The 23,346-nt window shown below is 47.0% G+C and overlaps 1 long non-coding RNA gene across 2 annotated transcripts in view; it reads right to left on the bottom strand.

Moving 5' to 3' along the window:
* Positions 1–2,034: 2,034 nt before the first annotated feature.
* Positions 2,035–23,346, bottom strand: part of LOC116582740 — a 38,996-nt gene continuing 17,684 nt past the window's right edge. The window contains exons 6-8 of one of the 2 annotated variants that reach the window (XR_004282507.1): positions 12,335–12,408; positions 2,547–2,706; positions 2,035–2,221 (exon numbers count right to left, since the gene is read on the bottom strand). This is a non-coding gene — a long non-coding RNA (uncharacterized LOC116582740). The remainder of the gene's footprint in view (positions 2,222–2,546; positions 2,707–12,334; positions 12,409–23,346) is intronic. The other variant, XR_004282506.1, reaches the window with a different exon arrangement.

Below are 23,346 nucleotides of genomic sequence, written 5' to 3'. Positions count from 1 at the left end.
GATGGTTTCAAATGTAGCAGAGTATAAAGGAAGAGTAAAGAATTGTCAAGAGATGGGTGGGTGAAAAGGTTGGCGTTGACTAGGAGAGGATATGCTATCCTCAGAGACCGGCAGAAAAAACCTAAGAAATGCAGGTACAGGTCTTTGATCCAGAGTTCATATTATTTTGCCACAGAGACCAACCTTGACCACAGGCCTACTCTTAATACAAGAAAAAAGGACCAAGGACAGAACCTTGGACAATGCCAACACTTAACAGTGCGAGCGAGTTGCCCATTCCAGATCTGATCCTTCAGGGTGAATGTTTTATTTGGGTCTGGCTTTCCCTACCATGTATGGCTCTGGACCTGTCCCCTTAACACCCAATTGGCTACAGGCCCCAGAAATGCCAACTAACAACCTTTACAAATCATAATCAGGAGAGAAAATATGTAATGATGCAGTCATATGTTCTGGAAAGAGGACAGGAGTGAGAATCATGGGATCTGCTCCCTTCCCTCTGTGGGTATCTGTATCCCCATACGTAAAAGTGAAGAGGCAGGGTCCGCTGTCCCCACGGCTCCTCCAGTTGGACCACTCGTTATTCTTTGACCTCTTATCTATGCTCTCCTTGTGGGGGTATCGACACTCTCTTGCACTAATACAAATGGGTGGAAGCTGGCTCTATTCTTCTCAAGCTCCTGATCAAAGGAAAAACTCCAGGCCTCCTGGGTGGCTCAGCGGGTTAAGCATCTGCCTCGGGCTCAGGTCATGATCCCAGGGTTCTGGGATCGAGCCCCACACTGGACTCCCTGCTCAGCGGAGCATCTGCTTCTCCCTCTCCCTCTCCCTCTGCCCCCCAGTTCATGCTTGCTCTCACTCTCTCTCTCTCTCTCTCAAATAAATAAATAAAATCTTCAGGGGAAAGAAAAAGGAAAAACTCTGAGGAACTGGGACAATCACAGAATGTGGTAAATAGAAGAAAGCAGGAGTCAAAGAGAAAATGTGAGTGGCCTCTTGCTGTTGATGTCAGTGCTCGGCTGGACAACAGCGAGACCGCGTTTCCTTGAGATCGAGTCAATGTCTTGGAAGTGGGAAAACCCAAAACTCCTCTTTGTCTGGTCAAATGGAGATTTACTCCCCAACCCTGCTAAGTCCGGAGGAAATAGTGAATATTTTCCTCTCCTCATAACATCCCTCGCGCAGTCATCATAAGCATTAAGAATGTTCTAATCCATGTAACAGAAAGGGGGTTTCACCATTGTTCTCAAGTAACCAACTATTCTTACCACATCTTCAAAGCTTCACTGGAGGAGGGGGTGGAATTAAACTCAGGACAGTACGCCCTGCCCCCCTTCCTCCACACCACCAGTTAGGAACAATTTACCAGTGTTCACGCCTAGGCTCCTCACTCCTATTCTGAAGTCTAAAAATACTTTGGTAAGAGTGGGATTGTGAATAAAGATCGTGCTGTCCTTTCCACAAAAAGCTGGGACGACTGATCTATGAGTAAGCCACAGCCTTCCAGTTCTTTCGCAGGCTTGGAGATGGGACTGTTCTGTGTCATTTCTACCCTCGCACACTCTGGGGACCAACAAGCTTCCCTGTGTTCCCCGGGGGGCCAGGGGGTAGAGGCAAAAGCAGTGAGCAATGCCTGGGGCCTCACACAGACCCTGTCCTGTGGTCCACGAGCAGGCCACGTGTAGCTATAGGCTGAGTCCCCACACCTCAGTACTGAATGCCACAGCCCCTCCCTCTCCCAGCTCAGAGCCCCGGTCAGGTGCCCAGCTCCCGTTTGGAGTTGTGAGGCCGGATAGGTCCCCTGAGCAGGGTTGGGCGGAGGACCCCCTGCCGTCCTGGTGTTTGTACCGAGGCAGGTAGAGGCGAGCCCCGAGTCTGGATGATGGGGACTGCTCGGCTATCACCTCTTTGAGCAGCTGGTCTCGCCACCGTGAGAGAATCAGCAGGTGGTCGCCCGGAGGTAGGGGGGAGGCAGGGGGAAGAGCGTGAGCAAGTGAAGCTGGAAAATGAGGGGAATGAAAATTCAGGGGAGGTGGCTTGCCCCCCGTCCCCCGTGGAAAGGTTCGTGCCTCAACCAGCAAGGCTCCCACCTGCGCCCACTCTGAAGATGCCATTGTCGCCTGTTCACATCCGAGGCTCAGCTGCCTTCCTAGCTTGCTTTTCTGCGTGTGCTTTGCATCTGTGCCTCCCCCAGGGGCCGCTGCCAGGAGAAAGTTCAAATCTAGTGAGAGCAAGGGGATAAAGGGTGCTTTGGATTCTTCCTTTGTTGGTTTAAACATTCTTTTGAGGCACTAAGGGCCACCTCTATAATGCATAAAATAAGCAGCCGTCTGTTTTACGCGCCATCCAACTGAAAACGGGTTAATTCAAGCACAATCTACCAATGGACTCCTCGTCGGGCCTCAGCTAATTGCCGGAGATGAGCTGTGTCACCAGACATATGCACTCTTATTTCATTAGCTGGATGTGTCTGTGTCAGAGGCAGGCCGTGAACTTGGTGAAAAAGACCAAGGCTCTGGTTAACCCTGGACAGAAGGTGACCTTACTTTCTGGACTGTCCTGCAGCCCTCAGCTCCTGGATCAGTCTGGCCACCTGAGGCTGAATCTCTCCTCTTACAGAAACTGGTTCACTTCACCCTCCATCCGAAGTCTCCAATACTTGGCAGTTGAGTTCCTTGTATAAGTAGGACTTCACGAATGGCCTGCCTGTGGGGAGAAGGAAAAACTAAATAAAGAATGAAGTTCTCCTGAGATCTGAAGGTGCCCTTCTCCTTAGCTTTGGCTAAGTACACTGGATTCAAACACTTTTTAAAAAAAAACTTGGGTTTCAAAGCTCTTCGTGTTTACTTCGTAGATAGATGAGACAGAACCAAACAAGGCACCCAGCTTTCCAACTCAAGAGTGATGCCTATAAAGGCATGATCCGGATATATTTATCAAATAGGTAACAGTTGTTCTCAGCGTGCCCCAAGTTCCCCAGTAGAACGTTCTTCCACTTTCCAGCCCACGTCCTTGGGTCCCAGTATCTCCTGCTGCCATGTGGACATACAGGGTCGTTTGTTCTCTGTCTTACCTCTAATTCAAGCTGGGGTGCCTATTCCTTAGCACTGGGCACCACTCCAGACCTGTCCTATACCTCAAATCAAAAGGTTTTGTTCCACTCTCTCAGGGTCCAACTTGAGAAAGGGATATTCCCTTAAGTGACAAGTTCACATTTTTTTTTAGAGAGGTCTTCTGGAATTTGGTAGCCTAGATCAGTGATCCTAGTGGTAGATATTTTGAGGTATTCAGGAGGGCAGTTTAAGAACTCCTGAGGGGCGTCTGGGTGACTCAGTCGGTTAAGCATCTGACTTGATTTCGGCTCAGATCATGATCTCAGGGTAATGCACTCAAGCCCCATGTTGGGTTCCTCACTCAGAGTGGAATCCACTTAAGATTCTCTCTCCCTCTCCCTTTGCCCCTCCTGCTTGTGTGTGTGTGTGCGCGCACACACACACACACACACACACACACACACTCTCTCTCTCTCTCTCTCTCTCTCTCAAATAAATAAATGTTAAAAAAAAAAAAGGAATAGTTCAGGCACTCAGAGATACTGCTTTCTGGTTTTAGAATTTAGAGATGTAATGCTGATTTAGAAATTACTCTCTGGGGACGCCTGGGTGGCTCAGTTGGTTAAGCAGCTGCCTTCGGCTCAGGTCATGATCCCAGGGTCCTGGGATCGAGTCCCACATCGGGCTCCTTGCTCGGCAGGGAGCCTGCTTCTCCCTCTGCCTCTGCCTGCCTCTCTGTCTGCCTGTGCTCACTCGCGCTCTCTCCCTCTGTCTCTGAAAAATAAATAAAATCTTTAAAAAAAAAAGAAATTACTCTCTGTTTCTTGCCTCTCTACTTTTTTCACCGGAAGAAACAGATTAAAACCGGCTAAGAGAAACGTGTTAATCACGGTTAAGTCATTTGGCCAAAGGTGATTTAATTGCGCAAAAATTATACTGTTACTACACTATTACAAAGCCTGCTTAGAGAACTAATCTGAATAAAATCAGGGAGCAATTCTTCAATTTAAAAATGTGCTTACATCAACTTTGACAGATCTAACAACTTGATGAATCTCAAAGACATTTGCTGGGTGTAAGAAGCTAGTTTCAAGGTTACCTCCTGTTTGTTTCCATGTACACGACATTCTCAAAAAAATAAAACTACAGCGACGGAGAAACACATCAGTGGTTGCCAGGGTTTGGGGATGAGGGTGTATTACAACAAAGGGAACTTTGGGGGGAAGAAGGAACTGTTCTGTATCCTGATTGTAGTGGTGATTACACGAATCTATACCTGTGTAAAAATCTGGAGAAATGTACATACCAATAATTCAAACTTCCTATATATTAATCTAAAAACTAAATTAAGGGATACTTTCCCCACTATTTAGTTCTATGCAAAATCAAGTTTACCTTCTAAAAAGAAAGTCAAGAGGTGTCTGGGTAGCTCATTCAGTTAGGCATCTGCCTTCTGTTCAGGTCACGATCCCACAGTCCTAGGATCAAGTCCCACACCCAGATCCCTGCTCAGACAGGAGCCTGCTTCTTCCTCTGCCTCCTGCTCGCTCTGCTCGTGTGTGCATGCACTCTCTCTCTCACTCTCTCTCTCTCTGACAAATAAATAGATAAAATTTTAAAATAAAATAAAAAGTCAAGTGATAAGCTCAAGATGCTCCAGGTCTGAAGAATGGGCATGAAAAGGCCTTTGGGGAAAAGATGAAGATGGCCCTCTGAGCCCCCCCAAGGAAGGTGTTGAATCTACGGAGAAGGCAAAGCCTGTATTTGGAGGTGATGGCTAGCCATGAAATGTGGTTTGTAGCCAATCACCCACAGTCTCTCATTCCCCCTCAGTGTTTCTTCTGGGGTCAGAGCCAACCGACTGACTGACAAGGGTTGGGGGTAGCTTTTCGCTATTCGGAGTTACCTTACAGGCCCACTTGGGCCTTGTACACTGGCTCCACAAGCAGTGATCAGGCCAGTGATTCCGACTTTGGAAGGGCTGGGGGAGGGGGGGACCAGGCTGAGATCCCATATTTTGGTTTCCTAGTGCCTCCCTCTGCTAATGAAGATTTATATAGCAAATGTTCGCTCCTTCATGAAAGTGATTTTCAATTAAATTTGGTTACTGACAATTTCCAGAAGGTGAACAATACCTCTCTGGATTATTAGAGGCCCACTTAAAGCTCTGCATACCCAGGTGTGGGGCCTCACTGCTTTTGTCTAACTAGCCAGTCTGGCCGCCAGATGGCCAATTAGTTTAATGCCCACACAATGAGCCAGATGCCTTAATTCAGCTTCTGGAAACACATTCAAGGCCCTAGTTTTCTGTCATTACCGTCTTTTTTTTTTTTTTTTAACTAAATTTTTTATTTTGAGATCACTGTAAATTCACATGCAATTGGAAGAAATAATACAGTGGGATGCTGTGTATCCTTTACCCAGTTTCCCTTAGTGGTAGCATCTTATAAAACCATAGTATAATGTCACAACCAAGATAAAGACATTGCTACAACCGAACGATCTTGCGCAGATTTCCCCAGTGTTACTTGTGATCATTTGTTTGTGCCTATGTATTTAGTTCTATGCCATTCTACCGTGTGTAGGTTCATAGATCCACCAAGGAAGTAGAGAACTGTACCATCACCACAAGGATCCTTCCTGCTACTATTTATAGCCATACCCACCTCCTACTTGTCCCATTCCCTAACCCCTGGCAGCCACCATCCATGTCCCCATCCCTATATTTTTTGTCATTTCAAGAGTATTTTATATATACATACACACACACACACACACACACACACACACACACACATATATAAATACACATATATAAAATCATACGGTATGTAACTTTTTAAGATGGCTTTTTCCTTACTCGGTAAAATTCCCAGGAGATTCATTCAAGGGATTGTGTGAGCCATGCCCCACTTCTTTTTATTGCTGAACAGTATTCCAGGGCATAGAATGATGTACCACATATTATTTAACTATTAATATGTTGAAGGACACATGTAGGGGCGCCTGGGGGCTTCAGTCTGTTAAGCATCTGACTTTAGCTTAGGTCATAATCTCAGGGTCCTGGGATCGAGTCTTCATCAGGCTCCCCCACTCAGCAGAGAGTCTGCTTCTCCCTCTGCACCCCCCACCATGGTCTCTCTCTCTCTCTCAAATAAATAAATAAAATCCTTTAAAAAAAAAAAGAATACATGTATGAGATACCCAGTTTCTTGACATCCTCACCAGCATTTGGTGTTGTCACTACTTTTTATTTTAGCCATTCTGATAGATGTGTAGTAGTATCTCATGGTGGTTTTGATTTGCATTTTCCTGATGGCTAGTGATGCTGAACATCTTTTCATGTGTTATTTGCCATCTGTATCTCCTCTTTAGTGAAATATTTATTTATATCTTTTGCCCGTTTTTTAAAAATATTTCTTTAGTTATTTTAGAGAGAGAGCATGAGTGGGAAAAGGGTCAGAGGGAGAGGGAGAGACTCCTCAATCAGATTCCCCACTGAGCGTGGAGCCAACATGGGGCTCAAGCCCAGAACCCTAAGATCATGACCTGAGCCGAAACCAAGAGCCAGACACTTAACTGACTGAGCCACCCCAGCACTCCCTGTCCATTTTCTACCTGCTCTGAGTTTTGAGAGCTCTTTATATATTCTAGATACAAATCCTTGGTCAGATACATAGTTTGCAAATACTTTCTCTAGTCTATAGCTTGATCTTTCATAGAGCAAAACTTCCAATTTTGGATAAAGTTCAATTATACTTTTTTCCTTTTATGGATCATGATTATAGTGTTAAGCCTAAGAACCCTTTGCTGAGCCCTAGGTCATGACTTTCTCCTGTGTGGTTTTTTTGTTTGTTTGTTTGATTGATTTTTGCCTACAAGTTTTATAGCTTTACACTTTAAGTCTGTGATCCCTTCTGAATTCATTGTTTGTATAAGGCGCGATGTTTGGGTCAAGGTTTTATTTGTTTGATGCCCATGGATGTCAATTGCTCCTGCACTTTTTGTTGAAAGTCTAGCCTTCCTTCAGTGAAATTGCTTTTATTTTTGTCAAAATTCAGTTGAGCACATTTGGGTTTATTTCTGGGTGCTCCATTCTGTTCCACTGATCTATGTGTCTACCCTCCACTATTACGACACTGTCTTGATTACTGTAGCTATATAGTAAGCCTTTACATTGGAAAGAGTAATGTCTCCCCAGTTTATTCATTTTAGAAAGATTTTATGTATGTATATATGTATGTATTTGAGAGGGAGGACAAGAACAGAGAGGGGCAGAGGGAGAGAGAGAAGCAGACTCCCCACTGAGCAGGAAACCTGGTGTGGGACTCGATCCCAGGACCCTGAGATCATGACCTGAGCTGAAGGCAGATGCTTCACTGAGCCCCCAGATGCCCCCCATTTATTCTTTATAAACATCATTTTAGCTACTGTAGGTCCTTCGTCTTTCCATATAAATTTTATAATAAGCCCATCTATGTCTACAGAAATCCCTGCTGGGAGGTTGAGAGGGATTCCATTGACCTATAGATCAATTTGGGCAAAACTAACATCTTTACTATGTTGAGTCTTCTAATTCATAAACATAGTAAGTCTCTCAAATTATTAATGTCTTCTTTGGGTTCTTTCATCAGTGTTTTATAACATTCAGGATACAGATGAAACATGTCATGCTTTGTACATTTTTTGTTAAGTTTTATACCTAAAAATTTCATTTCCATTGGAGCAATTATAAATAGTGTTGTGGCTTCTCATTTGGATTTCTACATCGTTAGTATACAGAAGTGTGACTGATGTTTATGTGTTGATCTTGCATCAGATGACCTGGCTGGATTCAATTATTAGTTCCAGAAGAGGTTTTTTTTTTTATATTCCCTGTCATTTTTTATGTAGACAATCAAGTCTTCTACAAACAGAGACAGTTTTACTTCATTCTTTCCAATCCGTATGTCTTTTATTCCTTTTTCTTGCCTGCTGTGCTGGCTAGAACTTTCAGTACAATGTTGAATAGAAGTGATAAGAGCAGACAAGCTTGCCTTATTCCAGTCTTAAGAGGCGAAGTATTCAGTCTTTCACCACTAAGTATAATGTTAACTGTCAGGGTTTTTTAAAGATTTTTTTTTTTTTTTAAGAGAGAAAGAGTGAGAGTGAGAGCAGGGGCTGGGGATAGGCAGAGGGACAGAGAGAATCACACTGAGCTGAGCATGGAGCTGGATTCGGGGCTTGATCTCATGAACCTGAGATCATGACCTAAGCCAAAATCATGAATGGGACACTTAACTGACTGAGACATCCAGGCATCCCAGAGATCTTCTTTATGAGGTCAGGGAAGTTCCCTTCTCTTCCTAGTGTACGAGTTTTTGTCATAAATGTTGAATTTTGTCAAATTTTTTTTCTGTGTTAATTGATATGGCCATATGATTGTTCTTTCATTTTTGATATGGTGGACTTTACCGAATGATTTTAAAATAGTGAGCCAGCCTTGCATACCTTGAATAAATCCCACTTGGTCATGGCATGTAATTTTTTTATACATTGTTGGATTCATTTTGCTAATATTTTATTTATTTGAGAGAGAGAGACAGAGAGACAGAATACAAGCAAGGGGGGGGCAGAAGGAGGGGGAGAAGCAGACTCCCCACTGAGCAGGGAGACCGATGTGGGACTTGATTCCAGGACCCCGAGATCACAACCTGAGCCAAAGGCAGATGCTTAACCAACAGAGCCACCCAGGTGTCCCCTCTGCTAATATTTTGTTGAGGGTTTTTGTGTCCACGTTCATGAGGGATACTGGCCTGTAGTTTGCTTTTATTTATTTGTTTGTTTGTTTTTTGGTACTTTCTCTGGATCTGCTATCCATCTGGAACTCTGACAATATACATGTCGGATGTCTTGTTATTTCCCACAGGTCTCAGAGGCTCTATTATTTTACCAGTCTATTTTCTCTCTGCTGTTCAGACTGAGTAAATGTTGTTGAAATGTCCTCAAGCTCTCTGATTCTATCCTCTGTCATCTCACTAGACTATGGTTCCGGCAAGTTTCTGTTTTTGTTTTTTTTTTTATTTCTGTTACTGTATATATTTTTTTCAGTTTTATAATTTCCATTTAGTCCTTTTTTATAACTGGTTTCTCTTTGCTGAGATTTTTCCACTTTTTCATTTATTTCAAGAGACTTTGCGATTGTTTACTGAAGCACCTGCGTGATGGCTGCTTTAAAATCCCCGTCAGATAATTTTGTCTTTTGATTCAGCTCGCTGTTGATGTCAGTTGACTGTCTTTCCTTATTCAAATCATGATTTTCCAAGTCTTAGTATGAGAGGTGATTTTTCATTGTATTTTGGCTATTATGTCAGGAGACTATTGAAATCTTTTTATTTTAGTGGGCAGCCATTGCAGGTTTAGCACGCAGGTCCTGGCCTTCCTTTCCAGAGCCTCTGCCATGCTGATTTGGTCTGCTTGTTAATGCGGTGCTGATGGCGCCCCCACGGGTCCGAGCTGGGGCCACCTAAGGGAGCCCAAGGTGCTCCATAGGGCTGGGCTGCCTGAGGCCTACGAGTGGAAAAAGTGAGTCTTGAGTCTGTGGAAACAATGAATCTTCCCCAGTTTTGCTTGCTCTAGTGCAACCTCCCTTGCCTGTGCTATATACCATCCTGGTATCTCTTACGGGGAGAGAGCGCTCTCAAGCCCAGGGGCACTGACAGGCTTCCTGGGCCGGAGTACTTCTTGTGGTCAGATTTGCCCTTGATGGCCTGGCCGTACCGTATCTTGTGGTAAGGGAGAAGAGTCAGGCCTGGTGGGAAAGAACACTTCCCCTGGCTGCTTGGTGTCAGAAGGCCTCACATTCAGTCCCGAGGAGGAAGCTGCCTACCTAAGCCACCTCCTGTTGCTAAGCTGGGGTTTGGGAAATGCTAGGCCTGGTTCACCCTCTTCTGCTGGGCAGGAAGTCATAAGGTACCTCGCTACTAGCATGTTTCTCCAGTCCTGGGGTCCCTAACCATTCTGCCTTCCTCTTTATGCCTTTTGGAATTTTTCTTTGGTTGCCTCTTGAATTATTTCTAGGATTTATAGTTATACTTAGCGGGGAGAAGCAAGGAGAAATGAGTCTGTGCCGTCTTGTCCGGACTGAAAATAGGAGACCGATTTTGCACTGGTTTCTGCTGTTGTTTCTTGGAATGACTCAGGCTTTCATCTGCCCCCCGTTTCTGGGCAAAGAAGCTCAGGTGGCTTTGCCTTGGTTAATATATCAAGCTCCCAGGTTTTTTGGGGTGTGTGTGTGTATGCACATGCACGCAAGAAAGAGACAGAGGGAGACAGAAAGAGACAGACAGAGAGGAGAAAGGCTGGCAGAGATCAGCCCTAAAAGAGAGCATGTGTTAGAGTGGGGCAAACACTCTGACAGGACATGGAGTTAGCTGGGGATCTGTCTTGCCTATAAGATACTCCTATGCCACTATATTCACAGGATCATTATTTTGAGGAGTCAGAAGCACCAAAATTTGGTATCTCCAGACAGGATGGTGGCAGAAAATACGGTTTTAACACATTCTCCTCCCTTTGTGTAAAACCTTAGGACACCAGTGTGTGGCACATTCTGTGCAGCCCTGCTCCTCAAGGAAAACAAGATGGAGGCTGGAGACCACTGCCCATTATGGCGGGCTGAAAATCATGACACTCGCCACCAAATGTCCAACGTCCCAATCCTTAGCATCAGCCAACAGGTTACCTTACATAATAAAAGGGACTTCGCAGGTGTGGTTATGTCAAGGATACTGAGATGGGGAGATGGTCCTGGCTTATCCAAGTGGGCCTCATGATAGAGTTCATCTAAGAGAGAGGCAGGAAGGGGAGAGCCCGAGAAGGCCATGTGACTCTGGAAGCAGAGGTCAGAGAGTGTGAGAGAGATTTGAAGACAGCCTGCACTGGTTCTGAAGATGGAGGAGGGGGGCATGAGCCAGGGAATGCAGGCCGGCGACCTCCAGAAGCTGGGAAAAGGCTGACTGTAGACTTCTGATAGCCAGACCATTAAGATCATAGATCTGTGTTATTCTGAGCCACGTAGTTTGTGGGAATGTGTTCCAGCAACAACAGGAGACTAGTGTGCTGACAAAGGCCAGGTGACCCGATCAGAGGCAGGAGGTTAGGGGGGTAATGCAGAGTGGGACGAGTGAGGCTGCAACTAAAAGCAGGAGACTCTCCAGTCTGGGAAGGTGAAACCCGAGACATTGGCTTGAAGACAAGACCACTGCTGTCCAATGGGACTCTCTGTGATGATGGAAATGTTCTATATTTGATTTCTCCGGGAGTGGAGCCCCTTGCCACATGTGACTACTGAGAACTTGAAATGTGGGCCGGTACTTCGGAGGCACGGAATTGGTAATTTGATTTACTCATTTAATTTCTGTTTGAGTTGTAAAAGCCACAAGTAGCTAGCGGTTGCTGTATTAAACAGGGCAGGTCCCTACCATTAAAAAGAATGTGGGGGAGGCGAACACAAACTTACTCATTTAAAGTCTTCAATGCTAGAAAACTAGCCCACCCAAAATAGCTTGTATCAAATTAAAGAGGCACCAGCCCTTCCCTGGAGATCAGATTCCTCATAACCTCTACCATAATGTAACCACAAGTCTAAAAGATTAAAGAAAAAACACAATAACAACAACATCTAAACAGCAAGTAAAATTGCTATAATGAAACCCAGAAACTTCACAGGAGATGTGTGGGCTCAGTCCCTGGTCAAAAGCCTGTGTATTCGAAGAACCTAGAATAATGCTGATCGCAGAGTAAAAGCTGGAAGCTGGAGCAGATGGAATTTCAAAAGCACAGATATCTGAGGCCCATTTAATGGAGAAAGACCTATTCCTACATGCCTCGGAGGTCCAGGGCAGAAGCAGATGGTCAGAATGGCGACCCTGAGTCACAAAGCAAGGCCATATTGTGTTCTGAATCATCTGAGAAGACAAGGCCATGAACGATGCCATTTTAGAAAGGAAGGAAGAAAAGAGAAAGGAGGGGAGGATGGGAGGAAATGAAAGGAAGAAGGGAGGGAGGAAGGAAGGAAGGAACTCAAGATGGGTAAGTGCAAAACAGGACAAAAAACAAGCTCTCCGCTCTCCTGCAAAACCTGCTTTTAGGGTCTAGCATACGCTGTAGTCGATAGCACAGTTCTTTTTTACTGTCACTTACTAGGACCGATATGTGCTAGGGTTGGTAACTCACTTCAAGGACACTCTCTCTCACCATGAACCAGCAACACCGTTCTTCGCCTCCTCCTCCTGCCTTACCTGCCACACAACTTCCCAATCCAGATCGATGCAGTCAGCCACCAGCACCGTTCCCATCTTCAGGCTGCTGAGCCCTGGGGGAGGACAAAGCACAGTGGTATAGACAGGATCGTCTCAAAAATGGTCTCCATGAAATATTACATAGCAGCTCAGTGCACAAGAAAGCGATACACGCCAATATGGAAAACCATCCAAGGCGTGTTACACAGCGAAGTAAGTGATATCACACCCCCCCAGCATGGCTATAATCAAAAAGGTAGACACTGACAAGCATGTGTGATGACATGGAGCAGCTGGGACATTCAGAGACTGCTGGTGGGGTATAAAATGATTGGAGGTTAAGGGGACTTCGGAAGACAGTCCAGACATTCTTCAAAATGTCAACCATAGAGTTATCACATGGCCTGGCAATTCCGCTCCTTGGTAGACACTCGGGACATGAGAATGGCTGTCCATACAAAAACTTGTCATCAAGTGTCTGTAACGACGTGACTCATAATAGCCAAAAGTAGGAAACAACCTGGTGTCTACCAACTGGTGAGTGGCTAAACACAATGTGGTCTATACATGCGATAGAATATTATTTGGCAATAAAAAGGAGGACATTCCAATTTATGCTACAACGTAAAGGAACCTTGAAAACACGGTGCTCAGTGAAGGAAGCTGGTCATGAAAGACCATGTGCTCCCATTTATATGAAATCCCAGAACAGGCAAATCTGTAGAAACAGCAAGGAGATCAGTGGTTGCTTCCAGTGGGGGGGAGGGGGCTGGTGATAAAACAGTGATCACTCTAAAGGAGACAGGGTTTCCTTCCGAGGCAATGGAAACATTCTAAAAATGGACTGTGGCGGTCGTCACACGTATCTGTGAATATACTAAAAAACCACTGAATTGTACACTTTAAATGTGGGAATTGTATAGCATGTGAATTATGGCTCAATAAAGCTGTTATTTTTTTTTTAAGAAAGCAAGCGATAGAATAATGCATATACTATGAGCTCATTTATATAAAAACCCAAAAACTACATATGCATTTAATATAAACATTTGTGAATGTATGTAAATATATAGAAGATGATTTGGAAGGATACCCACCCATCTGTTAGCATTGGTTACTTCTGGAGAGGGAAGCAGGACTGCCTTCTGTAATCACACTTCCCTGTTCCTCCTCCTACCGCTCTGGTTTTTTCTTCAAGTCGCTTTTGCAGGCATCCCTTCCTCTGCCCACCCCTTTAGAATCTCCTTTTTACTCTTCAGGCTCTCCTTGAAGTGATGCTAAGACCACACCTTTTCCATGGCCTCAACAACCCCCATCCGTCTCCTGGCTCATGTCATTCACCTGCTAGGTACTGTGCTGGGACCTTTGATTCCTTTCTCTCCGTCCTCTCCCAGCCCTCATCCTGCAAATTCCACCAGTCTTATTCCCAATTAACCTGCTCGTCTCTCTGTCCTTCTCTCCTTGTCCCTGGCCTCCCATGTCACCCCAGCCACTGCTGTTACCTCCTGGATCAAGGGAACAGTCTCGTCCCTGGTCTCCCAGCTTGTACAGGCCATTCTGCACACAACAGTCGGAGCCAACTTTTTAAAAAATGTGACTCATGTCATATCCATCTCCCTGCTTCAAAACCCTCCAAGAGCTTTCAGTTATGCTGTGTATAATATGCAAGCTCTTTGCTTTGACCTAATAAGATAGAGCCTTTGCCTAAATCTCTAATCTTAGCCCATCCTGCTAGGTGCCTAGAATTTGTTCCCTCTTGAGGGACTCTGCACCTGTCCAAAATGTTCTCCCATTATCCACGTCTCAGCTTCAGTGTCAGCGCCTCAGAGAGCCCTTCCCTGATCATCCTAAGTAGGCCCTGACCTTGGTCAGTGTCTCATCCCGTCACCCTGTTTTATTAGCTCCCTTACTGTCATCCGAAATTATGTTTCATTTATTGGCTTATTACACATCTTCCCCACCCCTCAAATAGAAATTCCACGAGAGCAGTGACTCTGTTTGCCTTGCTCTGACTGACTCTCTAGCACCCAGCACAATACCTAGCGGGTGCTCGGTGAATGTCTGAGGAATGAATGAGCTAGGGGACAGATGGGGGTTGTGGAGATCACGGGAGAGGTACGGTCTTAGCGTCCCTTCAAGGAGGGCCTGAAGAGTAAAAGGAGATTCTAAAGGGGTGGGCAGAGGAAGGGATGCCTGCGAAACAACCAGAGCGTGCGACCCCCAGGTTTGGGGGCTTAAGCAACTGGATAGGTGGCGGGTGCCATTCGCTGCCACTGGAAGACTGAGTGAGGAGTGAGGGGGGTGGGGATGGATTTAAGAACAGGGGTTTGGACATATTAAATTTGAGATGTGTGTCAGTCTTCCAGCTGGTGGTCCTAAGTAGCTGGCTGTATACAGAAGTCTAGACCTCAGTCAGGATGTCAGGGCTAAAGACATGAGTTTGACAATGAAATTCACCAGCCTACAGGGGATGTAGAAAGCGCCAGGAATCACGTTGGAAGGAAGTGGAGAAAGAGAAGTAAGAGGGCCTGACACAGAGTTCTAAGGTCTCCTGCATTTGTACCCCCCCAGTCCTAACCTCTTGCTTCCCTGAGTTCCAGAACCACTACCAGACTGCCTTACGTAAACCCAACGCGTCCTGAAAGGACTGCATAGATGCCCGCTCTCCAAAGGGGTCCTCCTTCTGCATCCTCTATCCCCTCTTCATCAGCCAATGGGATGCCTTAACATCTCCGGTGCTGTTCCCCACCTCTCCATCCCTGCAATAGGGCTTCCAGCCCCAGGAGCTCATCATCTCGTGCCTGGAACACCACAACCATCTCTTAGCCAGTAGTTCTGTCCCCAGTCTTGCCCCGCATGCTGCCACCGGGGTCCCTTTAAAGTGCCCCAATCGTGGTACCAGTATATAGCAATGCCATCAGCCAGTATTTATCAAGTAATTCCACAAGTGCTTTACATGCCTTGGTTCTTTACAACAACCTGAAAGAGCAGCACTATTATTATGCCCTGTTGACAAATAAGGAAATAGAGACAGAGAGGGCAGGTAACCTGCCCAAGGTCACACAGCTAGGAAGTTAGTGGACATAAGCCAAGAGTCTGTGCGTGTAAGCACCAGTATCTCAGCATAGAGTCAGTAAATAAAGGCCTGCTCAATGGATGTGGGGCCCGTGATTTTTTTCATGTTGTTATTCTGACCTTGACTCTTTCATCTTTTCTTTCATTTTAAAATCTCATTTCATTCGAAGCTCAGACACAATAAAGTTCCAAAAACAAATAATGGATCTTTTGCTGGGGCGCTCAAGGGAGTCAATCGGGGCACAGGCCATTAACCTCCTGCCTCGAGGCTCTGGCAAAGTAGGGTTGGTTTTTTGGTGTTCGGTGAGTGGGGCCAAGGCACAGGGAAATAAGATGGGGGTAAACCTCACGACACCCTGACACCAAGGCATCGCCTTGGCACTGCTCTGCTCTCCATCTCCCGGGGCAGGGTGTGGGGGGAGATCCAGGCTCACAGAGGTTAGGTAACTCATCTCAGGCTGCAGAGGTAGTCAGAGCCAACCGGGAACGAATGCCAGGAGCTGCGGTGGCAGCTGGCTTCCGGTCGCCCGGGTCCCTGCCCCTGTCATTCTGGAGCCCCACCGCCTCTCCCCGTCTGGGGTGGGATAACCACCAACCACGTGTGGCTCAGGGCATTTAAAGTCATTCAAGAAAATTACATTAAAAATCGAGGGCCTCAGCCACACTAGTCACATTTCAAGCGCCCACAAGCCACAGGCGGCTGCTGACAGCCCTGTGAGAGTGCGTGGACAAAGATGATGTCCCTCCCGACGGGACGTTTTCTAGGACAGCGCGGCACGGCAGCTCTGCCAGCCACCTCCAGGTGCCGAAGCCTTCTCTCCGCTCTGCCAGTTGGGCTCTTCTCACTTCAGGGTCCTGGGGCAACTCGGAGATCTGCATTAAGGTAATAACCTTCACAATTGCGCCCCCCCCCATTGTTCATCTCCTTAGCAATGTCACCCTTTATATCCGCTGCCCGCAGTTCATCCTCAGCCTTGTCCTGCCTGCCTCCTCCTCTTTCTGGGTCTGGGAAGGTGGAGCTCCCGTGGTTATTCACTCTTGTGCTGCCTCCCACCTGGATGACCGGGAGGGGGACAGCCCCTTTAGGGCCACACGTCTGGAAGGCCCCCTAGAAGTAGAGATGCCGGACAGCCGTCCGCAGCCATGCCCTGTCATGCCACCTGCTGCCTGCTCAGCTCTCGGGGGCCGGGGGTGTGCTCACCCCAACCCTGGCCCAGCTGGCCTGAGAGCATATGATTTTGGAGCTGGTAAAAGAGACCCAGAACCTTTTTTTAAGACCCCAAGTTACCCGGATATAAATGAAACGTGATATGATGCTAGAAGGCAGGCAGCTTATTATCTGCTCTGCACACAGGAGGATGAGGGGGAAGAGGGGCGACAAAGGACCCCCAGGGATAGCGGCGCTAACTAAGATACACTCACTCACCGTGGTCATGGAGAACGGACGGGGCAGGTTATTACAGCCAGCTGATGATCCAAAAGGCACCCTGGGAGACATGATGTGACCCATCCATGCCCTTCCTCGGAACCCTGGCTGATTAATGCCTCCAATTAACTTTTCTCAGTTTGACATTAAAACGAGTACGTATATTCCAAGCTGATACTAGCTGACGGCCAGAGGAGGTGAGCAAGAGCATGAGGACTGGGAAGGGTGAAGAGCCTAGAATGATCAATTTGCCACTGAAAATCTCCCTGTGGGTATCTGAGAGTCCCCCGTACACACTGTCCAAAGAGGGGCTCTGCCTGTCGAGGTGACTAAAGAGTTGAGCCCCCAAGACCTTTTCCGGAGGCCCACACCAAAGATGTATATATTAAAGAGTCAAGCCTGGGGTCTCCAGCTGGATGTCTCTCAGTCCATTACGAGTCCAGGCTTATGGTATAAGGTGGAGACAATCAGAACCCCCACCTTCTCATTTCCAGAAGCTTCTGAAGCAGAAGTAACTTCAGTGCAGTTCGTGCCACTTAACAATGAGCTGTGGTAGGGGAAGGCAGGCTCTGCCCCCCAACCCTGTGACAAGGGGGGGCACACTACCTCTAAAAACACAGCTGTAAAATGGGGGCACTAAGCAACACTCAGGGTGCTGACACTCTCATGCTCAAAGTGCTTAGAGCACGGTGATAAACGACGGGGGGGCCAGAAGACAAAATCGACATTCCTGAAAGTGAGAGTACTCGCTGGAGGCATTTATTGGGTTTTGTCTTCCCTCTGAAGGGGGGGAAAGTAGGTCAACGCACTCAAAGCCCTGTGACCAGGAACAGTGGGTCTGAGAGGGAGTCGTTCGCTGAGTCCTGCCAAAACGAAGCAGTGAGAGATGCGCCTTTCATTTTAGGCCATTTGGCTGCAATCACTCGGCCTTGGGGGGAAAACTCGAGCTGTTGATCCCCTGGTGTGTATTCCCTGCGGGCCCTGGGAGCTGGGGGCAAGGGGAGGCTCGCATTTTAAAACCAACATGGAAATGCTTGGCAGGCATGAGCTGGCAAGCACGGTGATGTTTATGAGCGCACTGCGGGCCTCCTTTGGCTCTCAGACAAGGTGGACAAGGCTTGGGGCAGCTCAGCTAAATATAGGCAGCACAGGGGGGCTAAGAAGCAGGAGAGCTCGGTTTCATTTCCAGGTCTCGCAGTTAACCTTGGGGCAAATTCCCCAAGTGTCTTTCTTCCATATACTGATTTGTTCTTGGGAAGGCAGGGCTCTTGAATAGGCTTTCCTGGGCCTGGAGAAGGTTCACACTGGGTCTGCTGTGTTTTCTTGCCTCATCTTCCCTCAAAAGATCCAAGTCTGGGGAAGAGACTGGCTGAGACTCGGTGGAAGGGGATGCAGCTGATATTCTTCTGGAAACAGGACGAAGTCACAGTGACCCACCGGGAGCCACAAGTCCTCCTGGACTAACCAAGGATGTTGCCTACCCAGAGCCGGAAGGAGGCTACCCGACCCCTGGCACGGAAGCAGAGGTGGCAGCTAAGCATACAGAAATGCCAAATCAGTGCTCCTGCTGCCTGATGTACGGCTCTCAGGCAAGCCGAGAGAAACACAAGAATTTAGGGAGACAGTTTGAGCAGAAGATTCAGAAAGCGGGGGTGCCTGGGTGGCTTGGTCACTGAGGCGTCTGCCTTCGGCTCGGGTCATGATCTCAGGGTCCCGGGATCGAGCCCCATGTCGGGCTCCCTGCTCAGTGGGGAGTCTGCTTCGCCCTCTGCCTCTGCCCCTCCCCTGCTTGTGTGCTCACACACTCTCTCAAATAAATTTTTTTTTAAATCTTAAAAAAAAAAAGGAACACTCAGAAAGCAGGCAGTTCCCACCCTTTGTCACTGTCCACATGCCGTCCCCGTCCTCAGTCAGATCCCACTTGTTTGGAAGCAAGGAATCCAGACCAAGGCAGCTGCTGGCCAGTCTATAGTTAGGTGGCAGTGTTCTTAGGAAAAACCTAGACTCATCAGGGAGCCCAAGAAGCTGAGCCCAAGAAAACGATTTAGTATTTCCTGCTTCAAGACTCTTGGCCCTAATCTCATTCCTGGACACTTCCACTAGAAGTCAGCGTATCCCTGTGTGGCAGGAATATGTGGCAGCAGTTCCTCTTGTTCTCAGATTGCAATATTGATAAGTTTCTTTTATAACACTTCGACCTTAAAGGAAAATATAAAGTAGAAAAGAAGAAGCACTCTACTCCCACCACCTAAATATTAGTACTATTAACAGCCTTTCTGGAAATTCAAGTATCCAAGCCTAGAGTCAGGCTCCCGCTCTGTTGCCTGGGTAAGTTACAGGATCTTTCTGAACCTCAGTTTTCTCATCTGCAAAATGAGATACTACTCACTAAATAAAATGAGATACTACTAGACTACATAAATTACCCAAGTGTTGCAAGGAAGAGAGAATTTAAGTAAAGCGGTTTGGGAGTCCCCAACAAATAGGAAGTGATCAATAAAAGCTGGTCGCTGCCATCATCATCCTCATCATCACCATTCTACGTGCCTATGTGCCAAACCATCATACTGATGGCTACGTACTGTTTCATTTAGGGATAGTACTACTTCCCCACTGGTCAATATTCCTGCTGTTTCCAAGACATTGCTATTACAAAGCTGTTGCCGAGAACATTCTTGTATGTATGTTTTCTTGAACATCTCTGACCATTTCCTCAACATGAAATTCCTAGAACTGAATTCACAGGGTTATTTTTAAGGCCCTTGTTACAGACTGCAAAACGGCATACTAGCGTCTTCTCTTTTGCCCTGGGTACCCATGTTCCCCTTCCCGGGAGCCTCGCTTTGGGGGAAGTAGTTATTAATCGATTTCTCTTGCAGGCTACCCTGGGACTAAGGAAAGCTTGTTTAGAGAAGCGTAAGTGCTGGGGGTTTTGTCTTTGGAACTGCCATATGGAATTCAGGATGACCAGTTAGCATAGCCCCATCTAGAATTTTAATCCCGGGGGCATCGGGAGATGAGCCCAGCTGTGATGCAGTGAGATCTGAGAAGACGCTCTCAGGGAAGGACCAAGAGGTTTCTGTCTGTCTGAACAGTAAAGAGGATGGAAGGTTTCATACTTAGAGCTCAGAGAGCCTCTCCTAGAACCGTCACCCCCTCCTGCTGGGGCAGGTGGCTCAGAGATCTGAGATCACACAGCAGTCCACGGCTAATGCGGGACCAGAGCGCCAGCGGCCCAAGTCCTGGCCCAGGGCTCCATCATGTTTTAGCTCCCTGCTTAGCAGTTGTACCCTGCCCTAAGAATCATCGCCCACAGAAGGCGGGTGCAGTACGGTTCCCAATTAGCAACCAGCCCTCATGGAAGCACCTTAAGGGCCAGAACACAGAAACAGGGAAGGGCAGCAACCGGCAGAGCCAAGGTATTACAATCCCAAGGGCTAAGTGAGACAGGTTCCTGACTGCTTTATGGGCTCGGCGGCCTCACTGTTTCTTCCCAGCTTTGAGCCAAGTCAGGCACACTCTGTCGTGGGACGGGGGCTCGGGGAGAACAGCGAGCCAAACAGACCTTCCTGCTGGCACAGGTGTGAGGCCAGACTCTTAAATGATCAGCTAAAGGTGGGGGTGGGGAGGGCGGCGGGGTGAGGGGTGGTGATTGCCACCGAAAGCCCCGGCCCAACCAGCAGCATCGCCTCCCACCCAAGGCCTGCGAATTCAGGGCAGCTGGTGCGAGAGCGCCCGGCTGTGCCAGGCAGCCAGGGCGGGACGTCCACGCCAGCAGCCTCTGTGCCCTGCCCCGCTCTCTGACTCGGAGCGGGTGACAACTAGGCTGGGCCGGTTCCTCGGCACAGTGAACCCAGGCAACAACAACCGAGCTGGCAGGCAGCAGACTTAAGGACTGAAGTCACTTCCTGTTGGGGACCCCAGGCGCTCCCACACAGCTCGGGCTTCCTGGGAGGATCACAGGTGTGATCCTGGGCCAATCACAAAAATGTGAGAAAACTCCTCTGGGCAGTTGAAGGAGGCTGCGATGCCTCCTTCATGTCTAGATGTCTAGAAGGGGACACCTCTATGTGGACCAAAGCAGAATGAATGACTCTGCCTCAGTGCCCGAATCTCTCTCACAAAATGCGTGTTAGTCTCAGTCCCTCTCAGTACGCCCAGATCCTTCCTCTAAAAAAAAGCATTATAATGTCACTACAGTAAATAACCTCCTAATTCTGGTTGAGGTGAGCCAGGGAGGAGTCAGAAACAACTGGATTTGTGCAGATAAGGGAATCTTATCCTTTAAACTGCAGATCTTTTAAAGAGTATTTTTGATGACACAAAATACATGCGTATATATTACGTGATTCCCAGATCTCTTAACTCTCAAATCTTTTTTCCGGCTAACCCAGGGTAATCAGAAGCGACATCCTGTACTGCGTTAAACCATTTTGTTTTTCCGTCCCTTTTCAGGATGTCAGGCCTTCAGTGGGCCCTGCCCCTGTCAGTCTGACCTTCTCCCCACCCCACCCATCCCCCACTGCAACATCTCTTCCTGTTGCTTCTAATCTGTACGGCTGGGAAACCAGGTTACAGACCTCTTCAGAGCTAGCTGCCATTATAAGCAAGCCACTAGAAAAGGCCTAGGGAATAAAATGTGTGGCTTTAATGCTATCTCTGTTTGAGGGAGTTTGTAGCTATTTTCTCCTTCCACAACCGGGGCAAATTACCAGAGGACAGAAGGTGCCAGACGCCTGGCCTAGGGTTAAATGTTGTGCTATTGAGTATCTCCCTGGGATCATGCCAGGCCTCAAAGTTCCCTGTCCCCACACCAACTCCCTGGCTCAGTCAGCTCTGAGTGACAGAAAATTGGGAAGAATAGCTAAGAATAAACATGAGGCCATGCCAAAGTCTTCTTTCAGAAAAATCCAGTGCTGACAAAGCAGGGGCAACACTGACTTGGGAGATCTGCTCTAACTTCCAACAGAGGAGCTTCTCTGCATTGTTCCCAGAACCGCGAGGCGCTGAGCGTTAAGAAATAACATGGAGGACATGGGGAGATGGAGAGGAGAAGGGAGTTGAGAGAAATTGGAGGAGGAGACGAACCATGAGAGACTATGGACTCTGAAAAACAATCTGAGGGTTTTGAAGGGGCGGGGGGTGGGAGGTTGGGGGAGCCTGGTGGTGGGTATTGTGGAGGGCACGGATTGCATGGAACACTGGGTGTGGTGCATAAACAATGAATTCTGTTCCACTGAAAAGAAAGTAAATTTTTTTTTAAAAATGAAAAAAAAAAGAAAAAGGTGATTTCTCAAGCTTAGGCAGATCCTTAGGGAAACCCAATGGTGTTAAAAAAAAAATGCACTAATCAATTAAGTGCACAATACCCTATTGTTAATGTTGGGCACTACGCCCTACAGCAGCTACCTGGAACTTTACTCCTCTTGTATAACTGGAACTTTATGCCCATTGAGCGACAACCCTCCATCCCTGCGCCCCCCCATCTCCTAATAACACCACCCTATTGTCTGTCTCTATACCTTTGACTATTTTAGACACCTCGTGTGTAAGGAATTGCGCAGCATCTGTCCTTTGACCAGCTTATTTCACTTAGGATAACATCTTCGAGGTCCGTCTATAACTCACCAAATTTTATATATTCATTATTTGCAATGGGTTTTTTTTTTTTTGGGATACCAATTATACCTCAACGAAGTTGGGGGGAAATGAAAAATAAGCCATGGGTTCTACCTTCAAGAAGAAAAAAAAAAAACACTTGTCAGACGTAAGCCAAACAAGGTGATTTTTGAAGTTTTTAACTGTAGCAATACTTGAGATCTTTCCTAAAAATCTTGGGAGAAAAGCGACTGGTGCAATTTACAAGGCGATAGCAATAGCCATCGTATGTTCCATATTTTCACGATTTAGAAACCACTCTCATAGCCATTGCTTCATTTGACAAGCTGCAGGGAAAGCTGTTCTCTCTCCCAGCCTCAGCCATCACTTACTTGAAGGACCAACCCTTGAAAATGTTCGTTATTCACAGCGAAATCCCTACCATGTCCACTTCCTCTGTAGGCAAGGATTACCACCAGGTATTACTGGGAGAGCTGGGCCAGGCCCCAAAGGCCCAGCCATGCGCAGGATAAAAAAGGAGGATGGCCTAGATGCTGGGGCCCCTGCCCTCTGGGGACTTCTAACCCCAGAATTCTGCCTCTGCCAGACCATTAACCCCCACAGGATGCAAAGAAGTCTCCCTCAGCCTGTCCGGTATCTTTGTTAGCCCAAGCTGGAAATAATAGAATCCACAGGTCATCATTTCGTGATGTGGGGCTGGACATCCCCACAACCAGCAGGATGATCATAGTGGAAATGTTATTGGTCATCTCTGAACCTTGATTTGACATTTGTCAATCAGGAAAGGTAAAACTCATCCCCACCTAGTTTCCAAATACTTGAAGAAGACAAATGAAATATCACAGTAGAATATTTTAGGTTTTAAGGTGAATTTCTTTGAAGTCCTTGGAGT

This window comes from Mustela erminea, chromosome X (genome assembly GCF_009829155.1).
Source record: "Mustela erminea isolate mMusErm1 chromosome X, mMusErm1.Pri, whole genome shotgun sequence".
Taxonomy (NCBI): domain Eukaryota; kingdom Metazoa; phylum Chordata; class Mammalia; order Carnivora; family Mustelidae; genus Mustela; species Mustela erminea.
Note: the sequence above shows the minus strand (reverse complement) of the source record. Positions and strands in the feature narration are given on the sequence as shown.